Genomic DNA, 14,381 nt, shown 5'->3' on the forward strand with positions numbered 1-14,381 from the left:
CCTATGAGAGACGCAGAGGCCATAGAAGTGGGAAGCCAGGTCAAGGACCCCTCGGAGGAGGAGGCAGGAGGTGGGCAACAATCATAGCTCCCGATTTCCCAGCTTGCCCGAGGTGCCAGACGCTGGCTGTGCCTCTTAGCTGCTGGGAGACCTTAGGTGAGCCCCTTCTCCCCGCTCTATGGAGCAAGGAAAAGGGTGATTGAGATGAGGTCACTCAACTCTGCACATGTGGTTTCCCATGAAAATGCTCATCCGTGTCCGCGCTGGGCATGGAGAAAACGGTCTTGTTGAGGCTGCAACTATCTCCATGGCTGCGGCTGCAGACTGAGAAGTCCCACTGGGAGATGTCACAGGTTAGATTTCTGGGAAAAAGACTGAGATGTTCACTAAACGGGATCCACCCTTAGGGAAGAGGGGGAAAAGTTGAGCTGCAGCGTGAACCCAGTGCAACAGCCTTGGCTGACCCCGTGGCAAGCCCTGGAGCTAGGGTGACCCTTCAGAGGTGTGCCGGGGGTGGCCTGGCCAGGCCTTTATACCCCCCTGCATGGGCATATCCCCAGCTGTGGGCTACGGCAGAGCAGGGCATGACCTTTGGGTAGGTGGCTTTCTACAGCTGGGGGATCGGATAGGAGCAGTGAGTCCCAAGGAAATACATGGAGTGGGGGTGGGGCAGGGAGGGCTTCCTGAAGGAGGCAGCCTCTGGCTTGAGTGCTAAAGGGCACGGCAGAAGGACTTGGCTAGGTGAAAGACAACAGGGGTGGGGGTGCAGGGGGGAGGAATGTGTAGACCAAGGAAACCTGGGTGAAGGATGGGGAAGGTGGAGGAAGGAAAGGGCAGGGGCCGGGCCCATTGCTGTCCTTGGACAAAGCGTGTGCCTGTTTGAAGTCTCTGGGAACACACTTCCCCTAGACAGCCACATGGCTCACTTCTCTCTACATTCAGGTCCTGGGGAGCCTTCCTGAGGAGGGGACGTTTGAGCCAATGACTCTCTCCCAAATGGCAGCCCTTGCTGTACTCCATCCTGTACCCTGCTTTGCTCCCCAGCTGTCCTTGCCCGAGAATGGAAATCTTCCCGAGGGAAGACCTATTCTGTATCCTCTGAAGCCCCAGCACTCGGAGCAACAGCCACTCACTTGGCTGCACTTGAGGGCTCTGCCCGAGTGAGCAAAGAGATGGGAGAGGAGCCAGGGCCGGGTGGCAAAATGTACAGTGACCTCCTGTGCAAGGGTCCTGGGGCAGAGGAACTGGTTTAGAAAACATGGTGCATCCTGATAGCTTGCCCGGTGCCTTGGCCACTGGAGCAGATGTCCTGGAGAGGACAGAGTGACCTTCCTCCCGGAGACCTGGAGAGAGAGGGGCCCTCACTGCGGCAGATACGGCCCATCCGCCTGTCTCCAGGCCAGATGGCACCTTAAGCCAGCCCAGGTGTGGATGGGGCCAGACTCCCCAGAGACCTCTTTCAGAAGTCTCTCACTGCAGCTTGCCTTCAAGTCTCACACCTTCCTGGGCAGGATGTTCCTTTATTGCAAATCCCCCCCCAGCTGATTGTTCTCAGGACCCAGCCCTTTGATGGTTTTATTGTCCCTAAATTCACACCAGGCCCCAATAACTTCAGAGCAGGTAGAGAACGCAGAGCAGGGAGGGTGCTGTGAGCGAATGGCCCAGGATCAAGGCCGGAGATTACAATCTATAAATCTGCAGGGACCAGGCTTGCCTCTGAAGGTTTCCGCGTGTGGGGCAGGGGTGGGCCCTGCAATCTCCGGCCCAGAATGCCAGGGCTAAGTGAAGCAAGGTGGCCCCCCCCACCTCCCGGGGCTCCCACGTGCACCTGCTTTTGCTGCACGTGAGATGGTTGGTCCATGCATCTGACCGCTGCACTGCCCGGCAGGGACCAATGCTAGGACCGAGTGTCATTGGAAGCTGAATCTATGAGGCTTCATAGTCGTCTCCACACGTACCAGCTCCTGCTAGAATCGGCTTGGCTGATTTGTGGGTCCAGGGACCCCGAATTAAGATGATTTGGGTACAAGTAAACTAAGAGGGCTGTAAATGAGATGACCATCCTGAGCAACTAAGACTTATCCTCCTGGGAACCTCATGAGATACCGCCTGGAATAAACCTCAGAATTGTTCTCCCAGGAAGGAGGAAGCTGGGGGTCTTTAACCACCAAGCCCTGCCTCCCGTCGACGGGGCGGGGTCGCTCTGGGTGTTAACTTCTCAGCACTTCTGAATTGTGTGTGATTACAGCTGCTCTCAGTGGCTGGAGAAAGCCCTTCAGAGATGAAGGGGCTTTTGAGGTGGGGGGTGGGGGTGGGTATCAGCATAAAGATCATGTGACGGGAGCTGTCCACTGAACTTGTAGGTGAACTTCAGGGTGGTCTGCAAGGCAACGTGCAGGCCACATGTGCTGCCTTTGGGAACTCGTAGAGCTGGAAGCCTACACAAGCCCCCGCTAATACAGCCAGCTTGTGCTTGGACCGGCATGGCAGCCTTGGTTAACCCAGCCAGTAAATGTCTAAGCCATGGCTAGGTCCCACCCACGGTCTTATGTATTGAGCATGTTGATCTAAAGAATCTAGATCTCCTGACTTCGAGAAGTAGCCACCGTTTTCCTAACCCACTACGGTGCAGTCATTCTTCATCACTTTGTCCTACTTGGCATCTGTAGATCCTTAAATAAGGAAACAGCCAAGATGGCAGCCGGCAGCTGATCTGAATGAAGACCAAGAAGGTGGCTAAGCCAGCAGCCGGAGTGAAGCATCATCCCAAGTCAGGGGAACGGAGAAGGGGGCGGGGCGGTAAGATGCAACTGACATTGGCATCAAGAAACTGCAGGAAGGTCAAATATGGCTGGGGGAGAGCGGTGGTAGATGCCCTGGGAAGAGACCGGTGGGGCTGGACTATGACTGACTTTATAGGTTGGAGAAGGGACTTTGGCTTTTATTCTCAGGCCAGTAGAAAAGCAGAAGTATTAAAATAAGATCTTGAAATACTACTCTATCACCATGGGTGGAGCCAACTGGTCTCCTTTCTCCCATTCTCTCTAGAACGATCAGTAGAAAGAATGTGGGTAGATTCAGGAACAGAATTGGTGAGTTGACGTGACATGCTGATGGAGGGGATCTAGGAAGAGAAATTTTAAGGTAGAATTCTGAAAGTCCACCCCTCCCCCCTCCCCACTGTGTTCCTTTGGTTTTTCAAAAAGGAGATGCAGATAAAAGGACAAGTCGTTGGAGCACCTGGGTGGCTCAGTGGGTTGAGCATCCGAGCTCGGCTCAAGTCATGATCTCGTGGTTTGTGAGTTCGAGCTCCGTGTCGGGCTCTGGGCTGATGCCTCGGAGCCTGGAGCCTGCTTCGGATTCTGTGTCTCCCTCTCTCTCTGCCCCTCCCCTGCTCATGCTGTCTCTCGATAATGTTAAACGACCCCCCCCCCCCCCCCCCCTTTTTTTTTTTTTTTTTTTTTTAATTTAGGACAATTCCTAGGGTCAGGCTAGAGCTGGTATCCCTTCCCCACCGTGTTCAGGGGCAGGTTAATCATTTACCAGCCCACCGCTGACAACACCAGGGAAAGCTAAGGGGTGGGGAAGACCCAAACTTTGGCAGGTTTGGCCGCTGCCTACGAAGCGGATCTGACCAAGGTAGTCTAGGGGGGGCGCTCAAGAGCAAAGGCGGCCCGGGGGCAGAGGACCCCTGCGCTGGGCGGAAGTGGCTAGATCGTCTGCCCCTGCCCAGCCGCGTTATCGTTATCGCTGGGGAGGCAGATCCTAACTCTGTCGGCTAACCACCTTCCTGGAGCTGAACTAGAAGCTGAGAAGCGTGCTACGGGGCGGAAACCCCCTTTGCGCATGCGGGAGGGGGTTTGCGTTTTCCCCACCTGCGAGACCCTGCTGTGGGACAGACGGGCACCGAACCCCGTTTCCGTGCCTCCACGTGCTCTGGACCAGCCGTGCTTCGCTGCCTGCCCCTTCCAGCTACTCTGTCTTTGCTTTCTGGCCTCCAGTGGAGTGGAGTGGAGTCGGTGGAGGAGGAAGATCAGAAGGTAGAGGGAGAAAAAGACCGGGTTATTTATTGATTCCAACGGCAGAATGCTTTGAACCTGCAGTTCCCTCCCCCGGGGCTGTTTATACCAGACGTTAATGGGGCTTACTACTTTACGTCTTCCCCCCTATTATCTTTTAGGAGACCTTTTCCAGCATATTTAAAAAAAAAAAAAAAAAAGGCCGGCCTGCCCCCTCCCCCCTCCCCCCTCCCCCCCTGTTCCTACTCTATCCTTCTTCACATTCATCACCAACTGATGTTGTATTTGTTTAGCGGTCCCCTCCCCTGTGGGGAGTAGAGCTTGGAATAGGAGCTCCCCGAGGGTTGGGATTTCATTATTCGCGTTGACGGCCCTGTCCTAGCACGTAGAACAATACCCGGTGTGGGATTGTTGCGCCGTGTCGTTCGAAGGGGACACTGAGTGAAAGGCCCGTGTGTCCCTGTGTGACCCAATATGGCGGCTCCATCAGTAAGGTCCCAGGCGTGTGGGGGGTGGGTGGGCGCAGTGGGGGGAAGGCGAGGGCATTTAAGGGCTTTGGAATGGATTCTGCGTGTTGAAGTATTACGAGCAGGGGCGCCTGGGTGGCTCAGTTGGTTAAGCATCTAACCCTTGGTTTCAGCTCGGGTGGTGATCTCGTGGTTCGTGAGTTTGAGCCCCATGTCGGGCTCTGTGCTGACAGTGCAGAGCCTGCTTGGGATTCTCTCTCCCCCTTGCCTGCCCCCCATCCCCTGCCTGTGCTCTCACTCTCTTCTCTCTTTCAAAATAAACTTCAAATTGTGTTAAAGCAAACAGGGTAAGGCGAGGCAACCCAGGGAGCAGCAACTGGAGGCCACTGTTAGAAGGGAGCCATCGGGTTGAGTCTGGAAAGGCTTTGGGTTCCCCCAGCAGTGGTTGGCGACCAAGAGGAATACAGCCGGCAACAGGGCTTCGACAGAACTGACGGGACAAAATCTGAGGACCAGAGAGAGGGAGGGAGACAGCCTGGTTCTCCCTTCTCTCTCCTCCCGTTGGATGAGCTGCTGGCAGGGAGTCTAGGCAGCAGCCCCCGGTGGTGTTCGTGCACAGGGCTGCGCCGAGGGAAGGGTGAGAAGGACGAGAAGTGGTTACAGCAAAATCCTGGCCTGGCACGCTGCAGGTATTCAAATATTTGAAGAGGCTGGCCTCTGCTTTTCCGTCATTCAAGGAGAAACGGAATGCAACAGACCTGCAGGGATGTAAGAAAGGCCATGTGGCCGCAGGGAAACAGACCGTTGCCCCGACACGGCCAGTCTTCTGACTTCCAGCAGGCCCAGACATCCAGTCTCCTGCCCGTAGGTTGCACACATGAGTGGATCTGTTTCTAGTGGCCAAAAGTGTTGATTGGAACAGTCTGATTCTGGAAAGGGAGCGCTCGGGGGTGGGTGAGCTAGTCTTGCTCAATAACCTGCTATGGCTCACCACTGCCTTCAGAATCAAGTTCATCTTTTTGCCGAAAGGCCCCAAATACAGGGTAGGGAGGTTCCACCAGACATCCACACCTTCCCTTTCACATCTACTGAGTGTGGCTTCAGCCAGGATAATCTGCTCAGACCTTGTATCAGCTAGCTATTGCTGTGTCAAACTTACTCCAAGGTGCAGTGGCTTAAAGAGCTGAGTGTGTATTATGGCTACCGAGTCTAGGACTCGGCTTGGGGGGGAGGATCTTGATCTCGGGGGGGGGGGGCTCATCCTGCCTCTCTGGTCAGCTGGGGTTGGGGAGCAGCCCTGGGCTTTCTCAGGTAGTATTTGGGGGTCAAGTGGCTATAGACTGGTCTAGAATGGTCTTGGCTGGGCACAGCTGGGCCACGTGATCTGTCCTTCTCCAGTAGGCTAGCTTGAGTTCACTCAAGTGATCCTAGAAGGTTTTCTGGACTCTTCAGAGTCCAACGTAGCAGATGCCTTGAGGCACCACCCGGGTATCCTTTTTCTGGACTGACCCATCACTCCCCCAAGTGCCGTGGGTTTTGGCTGTTGATGGTTCACAGTCCAGTGGTTCTCTGGGCACTGCTGTCTGCTCCTGAGGCGGAAGCCTGACGCGGGGTGAGACGGCTCCCTTAGCAACCTGCGTTCAAGGGCTAGGGCGTAAATGGTACGTGGAGAGCTCGGTGCATATGGCTTGGGTCTACGAAGGGTATAAAACTTCCCTCTCCTCACCCCGCTTAAAAGCGGGGTGGGCCTCGAGTTCTCCCAAGGCTCTCCCCGGGGCCACCCGAGGCTGTGTTGCAGCCGCATCATGGCCCCGTTCTCCCAGGAGAAGCCCAATCCTCCCACCAGTTCCCAGGTGCTATTCCTGAGGGTTCTCCAGTAAGCCCACCTACATGGGGGCCCTCCCCCACTAACAATACGTGCCTTTCCTACCATCGGTTAAGAAGAGTGACACGCATCCTTAACACTTACCGGTATGCCACTGGTTACACACAAGCAGCTCGCCGGGGAAAAGCTGGGTATGGTTCGCCGGTTTCCATGGTGTGAAGGCTCCCGCCCTGACCAATTTCAGAGGAGCATCTTGAAGCCATTGAATGAGGAGCCAGCTTCCGGACCCCACCAATCCTAAGCCAGCCTTCCCACACGCGCGTGGGCGTGAGTAACCGAAGCAAAAAGGTCTCGAAGCAATACGGTATATTCCACGTATAACGCCATACGGAGTGAGCTTGGATTTGCTGTTCTACTTATGAAGCTTCTAACGGGTTTATGACTTCCAGGGTGAAATGCAGGTGTTAGGGGTGAGTCTTGCTTGGCATAGCGAGCCGCAGGTGGATGCTGGAAGGAGGGTGTGTTTGGGGCAAGATTGTGCCCCTCTACGGTGATCCAAAACTTATAAGTTCAGGAGGTGGGGAGAAAAGTAATTAAAAGGCTCGCTTAAAACAACAACAAACGTTGAAAAGCTTGCAAAGCTTCTCTTCACAGTTACTTCCCCCAAGATACTGTTTAAAAATTTATTTTTTAATGTTTTAGTCTTTATTTTTGAGAAAGAGCGAGCCATGAGCAAGGGGAGGGACAGAGAGGTAGGGAGGGAGGGAGGGAGAGAGACACAGAATCCGAAGCAGGCTCCAGGCTCTGAGCGGTCAGCACAGAGCCCGTCGCGGGGCTCGAACTCCCGAGCTGTGAGATCATGACCTGAGCCGAAGTGGGATGCTCAACCGACTGAGCCACCCAGGCACCCCTAAAATTCTAATTTGAGTTGAGTGCAGTCGCACAATGTTACAGTGACAAGTTTGTCAAAGCTGTGCTCACAAGTGTGGCTACCGTGTGGCATGAGTTCCTGTGCTGTGCCTTTTATTTCATAACAGGAAGCCTGTGCCTTCTGCACCCCCCCCAACTTCACCCATTTTTTCCATCCTCCCAGCCACACCCCTTCCCCCGCCCCCAGCAACCACCACCTTTCTGTTTATGGGTCTGATTCTCCTTTTTAGTTCCTGAGCTTTCTAGATGCCATGTGAGTGAAATCCTGTGACATCTGTGTCACCCTGACTTATTTTGCTCAGTATAGAACCCTCTGGGTCCATCCGTGTTGTCGAAACTGGCATGATCTCCTTTTTAGGGCTGTATAGCGTTCCGTTCTATAGACACCCGTCTTCCGTATCCATTTGTCTATTAATATTGCTTCCATACCCTGGCGATTGTAAATGATGCAGTAAACATCGGGGCTTCTATCTTTTTGAACTCGTATTTTTGTTTTGGTAAACACCTAGTAGAATTATCACATCGCGTGTGTCGTATTTGTATCTGTAACTTTTTTGAGGACCCTCCATCCGTTTTCTAAAGTGGCTGCACCCGTTTGCGTTCCCACCAACAGCGCCTTGAGGGTTCCTTTTTCTGTATCCTCACCTTCACAATGTCCTGGGAAGTGTTCGCAAGTGGGGGAGAACGAGGGGGTTCCACAGGAACGTGTTCTCTAGGGGGTTTATGCCAAGGACGGCAAGGTCCTTTCCTAATCCAGTACCCCCACCGCGCCAACCGCCGCCCCGCCCCCAGCAAAACTGGCGGGTTCTTTCGCCACCGTGGGTTATGCAGTCAAGCCAAGCACTTGTCTGATAACTACACTCCATTGAGCCATTAACATCGTGGCGTTAATTCCTGTCGCCTCCCTCGAGATGGCCAGTGGGAAGCCACTGAAAGCCTCAGACCAACTGGCTATGGCAGGGTTTGGTTCGAGGACAGGCGTGGCATTTTGCTCGGACGGACGGGAACCTTGGGCATAAAATCCTGGAGCCCGGGCCTCTTGTGGCCGAAGTCGGCCCCAGCTGGGCCGCGTTCGCACCCGGCGGTGATCCGAGGGAGGGAAACCAGGACTTTGCGCTGATCGCATAAGGTCCCAACAGGCAGCCAGAGCCCGAAAGAACGGCGGTGGACAGTCGGGCATTATGATCCCGGAGTCGATCTGGAAACCACAGCCCCGCTGCACGTGCTCTGATCTGAGCAACCCCTCCGGGGCAAGCGTTGACCTAGGCAGCGACATAACTGGTTCCCAGCCCGCGTCCCTCCTCCAAAGGCAGCCCTCACGTCGGCTGTGTGCACTGTTGGAAATGGTGGCCTCCTGGTGAAGTTTCTCTCCTCCCGGGCATCTGAGCCGCCCCTGTCTCTTTGAAGATTACAGGGCTTTAGCATGCCTTTAAAGTGAATTTTTCCCCCTGTGTTTTATTATAATTAATGGCCAAAAAACTCTTCTCTTTTTTTCCCCCTCCCTTTATCTCTTAAATATGTTTCTTTCCTCTTAAAAAACGCAATATTTCTTTTAACCCAGGATATGGATGGGCCTGTCCCTAGCAGATCAGCTCTGCCTTCATCTGTCAACTTGATTATGCAAAGCCTCTGTTTTCAGCTGGCCTCTGAGGTGGATTTCAAAGCCGTGACTCATGTGTGCTTCAGGCCGAGGACCTGGAGAGCAGCTCTGTCCGACGAGCTCCCTGCACAGGCCTGGCTCTTCGAGAGAAGGTCCTCCGAGGCCCCGGTGGCTCAATGATTCGCAAAACTCTTTGTGAGTATGTGTTCAGGCGCTGACGCAACCACACGTTTTAATTCTGGCAACCTGAGCGCGCGGTTCTGGAGTCCTTTTGATACAAGAGAACCGTCTGCAATCACTCTGCAATTGCTCAGATGACAGGAGTTGAGAAAACCCTCAGATGAATGTGCAAAAGTGTAGGTAATCGACAGGAGATGGTTCCCAGTTTTCTTTTTTTTTCTAAATGCTTTAGGATATGTGCACACAACAGAGCGATGCATAGAAATTGCAACAAGTCAGGATTGTTACAATATGTCCCGGGGGTGGGGTGGGGTGGGGTGGGGGGACGTGTGGTTGTGTATGCGTGCATACACAGGACAGATCTAGGATAAGGTTTCTCAACTTTGACATTAGCGATACTTGGAGCTGGATGACTCACTGGGGGTGGGGGGTGGGGGGGTGGGGAGCGGCTGTCCTGTGTGTTGTACGATGTTTTGGAGACCCTCTCCGACCCCTCCCCGCCGATGCTCGCAGCACCCTCCAGGTGTGACCACTAAAACTGTCCTCAGGTATTGCCAAATGTCCCCGAAGCAAAGTCACCCCCCAGCTAAGAACCAGTATTCTACAAAGCTGCATGCCAAAAATCAGAGCGCTGAATTCTTCTGGGTTGCACAACTGGGGAATCGTAATCGAGAGGGGATCCACTGGGTTTTCAAGATGTGGGTTGCTTTGGTCGGGGAGGGGGCGCATACTCTAATGGGAAAGCTTAGGTGCCTTGGAGTAATCCGCAAACAATTTATCAACGAAAGGTTAGGTTTTCAAAATCCAGAAAAGTCGTGAACGTAGTGTTCAGGGCATAAGTGTTCTGAAAGCAAAGGGCTCGGTGCATGGGTTCCGGGGAAGTAAATGGTGCCCTGGAGTGAAGGCAGCTTATACACTTGGATACTAAGTATCCTCACGAAGCATTAAGTGTGCTCCTCTCTAGTTATTCACCGTGTACTTGGCGAAAGCTTGCTTCTGCAAGGTGCCTGATGATCCTTGTTTGTTCAGTCAGGAGGCAGCTTTCCATCCCAGTGGTAAGGAAGGTGTCCTGCCTGCTTTGCCCCCAATAGTAACACCCTCGGGGCGATGCCAAAAGTGAGACAACCGTGCCATCTGAGTTCAGTCCCTGAGATCTTAAGGACGCCTCTCTCCACAAACCGCTCCTTGGAAACATTCCTGTAAGATTTCGGGAAACCCGTTCAAGATCATGGCTCAGACTGGCTTTGGTCCAGTCCCTGAGGAGATTGTGAAAAGCCAGGGGACCGATTAGGGCCTCTGGATGCTTTGCAAGCATCCCCGGGGGATTCTGATGTAACCTTACCCTGTTTCTTGCGGGCCGTCTTCTGCCAGCGTGTTGCTGCTAGGGGCCCTCCGTGATGAATGAGGGGTGGAATTGAAACCACGATCAAATGCTCTTCCGTGATGACAAACCACCGCGAGGAAGCTGGGGTGGAGGCCGTACAGGTGGGCCCTTGGCCTTTGGCTATCTCAAAGATCGATCTAGGTTTGGAGTCTCTGTGGGTTGGGCGTGGAGGGGCCCTCCCACACGTGCAAAGCAGCGAGCAAGACCAAATGTGCTTTGGGGGACTGCGGACCTCCTATCTGAGCCGCGTGGACGGATGGCCAGCTGAATTTGATCAGGACGACTGAGATCCGGCATCCAAAGCCTGGAGGCCTGCGATTTCTCAATCACAAAGTAAGTTTCTGTGCCCCAAACCGAGCTGCTCGCAGGAGAGAGGGCTGGGGACACGGGTGCCTACAGGAGCTCTCTGCTCAGTGCTGGGGTGGATTCCCATACCCCAGCCCTCGTTCTGCCTGGTCCTGATTCTCACGTCACCACCCAGAAGTCTTGCCCAGTTCCTGCAACCCTTGATTTTTGAGCAGCTACGTGTGCACGATAGCAAAGCAGACTAGAAGATCAAGCACAACCCGCCCAGGCAAACTGACCGGCTCAAGGTCTGCTCAGTCTGGCCTCAGAGAGGCCCGGGCTGGAGGGTACAGCTCTGGTCCGCGAAGGATGGGCCAGAAGCTCCGGGAACGAACCTCTGCAGAGAAGAGTCTGGCTTTCTGCGGCCAGCAGGGATGGAGAGAAGAGGAAACCGCTTTAAAAAAAAAAAAAAAAAATTCAAGTCTGGAACTTAGCAGTAACATACTAAGGCTCATTGCCTAGTTCTAATAAATGTATAACCTAAGAGGTTAACATTAGAGGAAGCTGGAACGAGTTCCCACAGGGAACTTTCTAGGTCTGCAGGCTCGACGTTGGGTTCGTGTCCCCATTTAGCCGTTTACCAGAATTCTTTGCAGAAACAGAATCGTGACATTCCCCCAGCCCTCCACCTCTACTTCCCCGTCTGTAAAAATGGGGAACAGGGGTCCTGCTTAACGGAGCTGCGATGGCTTAAATGGCATTAAAGTGTTTGTACTTTGCTGGTACACAGCTACCTCTTTAGGACCAACTAGTAGTTTCTTGGCGTGCAGATGGTGTTTGCCAATCAAACCACATAACTCCGATCCCGAGATACTGGTTGGATGTGGTTTTCTAGTCTGCTTGTCACATTGTTTTGATCTGTGAATGGGTAGTGTCTCTGACTCGCACCTCTCAATGGTAGCCTGAAACCCTTCTGCCCCCGGGACACCCTGGCCACCTGCCCACATCACAGCGTGGCCGGGTGCCTTGTCTGCGTCCAGTCTTGGTAAGCCCGGTCGTGGCCTGAGGCACAGCCCTGATGGTACGGAAAGATCTTCTCCGTGGGAGTGTTTATCCCACTGGCCAAAGTCCCTGTACCCTGAATTAAGTCGACCCAGGGTACTCTCGGAAGGAACCAAGGATGTTTTTGGCAGTCTTCATTGGAATAGGAAATTGGGAACAACTTAAGCGCCCGTCAGGAGGATGACCCCCATAAAAGCAGTCTGTACCATGGACCGATCTGGTGCATATCTGGACCGATCTGGACCGATCTGGTGCGTTGGCCTCATTGCTGATGGCCGCTGCCACGTGGAATGATCTCCAAAACCAGGTAAAAATCCTACATGATCCGCAAAAGTCTACAGCCTTCGTGTAAAAAAATTAGAGGTATGTCTTTAAGTGTATGTGTGTTCTGGATCTTTTCCATGTGTTTTCCTACAGTCTGTTCAGTAGAGCGTTACATAATGCGGTATTACGAACCTCTGCTGCCCGGACCCAAAGCCACGGGTGACCCGTACTCCTGAGCACTGGAGTGTGGGGTGTGATTGAGGAAGGTTAATTCTACTTAATTTTCATTCATTGAAATTGCCTCATTGGCAAGTGGGTGCCATATTGGATGGTGCAGGTTTGGAAGGCTACGGGGCCAGGATCACGGGGGATTGTTTTCTCTTTCTTGGGTGTGATTTGGCTTATTTAGGAAATGTAGTCCTAGATTACGTGTTTAAAAGAAAAGTGATACTCTTCCAAAGGCAGTGTGATGCCTTGCATCAGATCCTGGGACAGAGGAAAGACCACAGTGGACACACTCCGGGCTTTGTTTGAATTTCAGCAATATGTGAATAGTGATGCACCAGTGTTCATTTTAATTCCGACCAATGTACCCATGGCAACCTGAAGCATGAGGGGAAGCTGGGTAAAGAGTATACGGGGGGATTCTCCATATTCTCTCTGTAGCATTTCTATACACCTGAAAGTATTCCAAACTAAAATGTATGTTAGAAATGAACACTCGGGTGCCTGGGTGGCTCAGTCAGTTGAGCGTCTGACTTTGAGGTCATGATCTCGCGGTTGGAGAGTTTGAGCCCCGCGTTGGGCTCTGTGCTGACAGCTCAGAGCCTGGAGCCTGTCTTCGGATTCTGTGTCTCCCTCGCTGTCTGTCCCTCCCCTGCTCATGCTCTGTCTCTCTCTCTCTCTCTCTCTCAAATAAAACATAATTTTTTTAATGAACACTTGTAAGCTCAGCGATAGGTTTTTCGTCGACTTTGAAAGGTCAGATGCTTGCAGCTTCTCTGCTTAAGGCCGAGAACCCACACGGGACCCCTGGTTGGTTCTGGGCTCGGTATGTCTGCGAACCTTGGCTGAGCAGCGCGATGCCTCTGCCTGGTGGCTGGCCTTCCGTCCCTAGTGCCCTCAGATCCCTCAAGGCTCTGGCGGCTACCCAGAGGCGAGGCTGAGAACCGAAGACACATCTGTCCAGGTGGCCACGCCTCCGTAAAAAACCGGTACCAGAGCTGGTGCTGCTTTGAGAGCCTTTTCAGCTCATTCTGAACATAACCTCCAATTACGATGCGCCATGACTGTACGACCATCCAGTTCACCCTCTGTGTTCTCCAGAGCGCCCCCTAGTGGTGGGCAGTAAAGAGGTTTCACAGTTTCATCTTAATGGCGAAGAAACTGGGTCCTTCCCTCACCTGTGAGCCTCAAGACCCCAGCCTGAGCTGCCATGTCCGATTTCCCCTGTGTCAGGCACTGTTCCGCAGTGGGGTGACAGGCGAGCTCCCTGCCCGCATAGAATTATATCCTTGCAGAACGCTTTGGGACACGCCTTCTAGGGTCCCAACTCTGCACCCCATTTCTACCACAGCCTCGCTGTACAGGTCTCAGGAAACCTTGCCTCGTGAGCCGCTGTGAGCCTCCTTTTATCTGTAAAATATGAATGCTTTCAAGCACCCACGTCCCATCCCCATGCTGCGAGAATCCTCAGAGCCCCGATTAAGCCCTGGTACCTCGTGATAGCTACCATCATTCCCCCAAGTGGAAAAGGGTCTTGAACCACATACTTGCTCTTCTGGAAAGTTCCCTGGTGGAGCTAGGAAAAGAGGAAGAAAAAGCCTGTAACTCCCGCTGACTTAATTTCTAACGGGAGCCTCAGAATAATGCGGTGTGTTGGCCAACCCGAGCCTGGGATCGGTCTGGAATCTGTTTCACGTCCTAATTTTGTCACGGGGAAAAAGTTCCTAAGGATTCTGAGTCCGAAAGGCTGGAGAGCAGTAGTTTCCCCGAGGGAAACGAGGAAATCTTTGTGATAGATAGACCTGTCTCCGTAGCAGCATTGCGGGGATGTAATGGGGTCCTCCCGCCTTGCCAGGACCCTCACCCGGAGTGGCTTCTCTGGGCTGGCAGGACTGCTGGCTCCCACGCCAGCCCGTGGGTCACGTCAGCACGTCCGCCGTCCCCGGCATTGTTCCTGCCCAGAGTAAATGATGGCTGTTTAATCAAAAGCAGGCCGAGCCTCCCTGGCCCGACCAGTCCTCCCAGGGACCCGGGAGGCTTCGTCTACACCGTCCAGAAGCCACTCCTTCGGAGGGCGTCTTCCGGAGTTTCAACCCCGGGCATGAGCCAGCGGCTCCGAGGCAGGAATGAGCAGGTGAGT

The sequence above is a fragment of the Lynx canadensis genome, chromosome D3, assembly GCF_007474595.2.
Source record: "Lynx canadensis isolate LIC74 chromosome D3, mLynCan4.pri.v2, whole genome shotgun sequence".
Lineage (NCBI taxonomy): Eukaryota > Metazoa > Chordata > Mammalia > Carnivora > Felidae > Lynx > Lynx canadensis.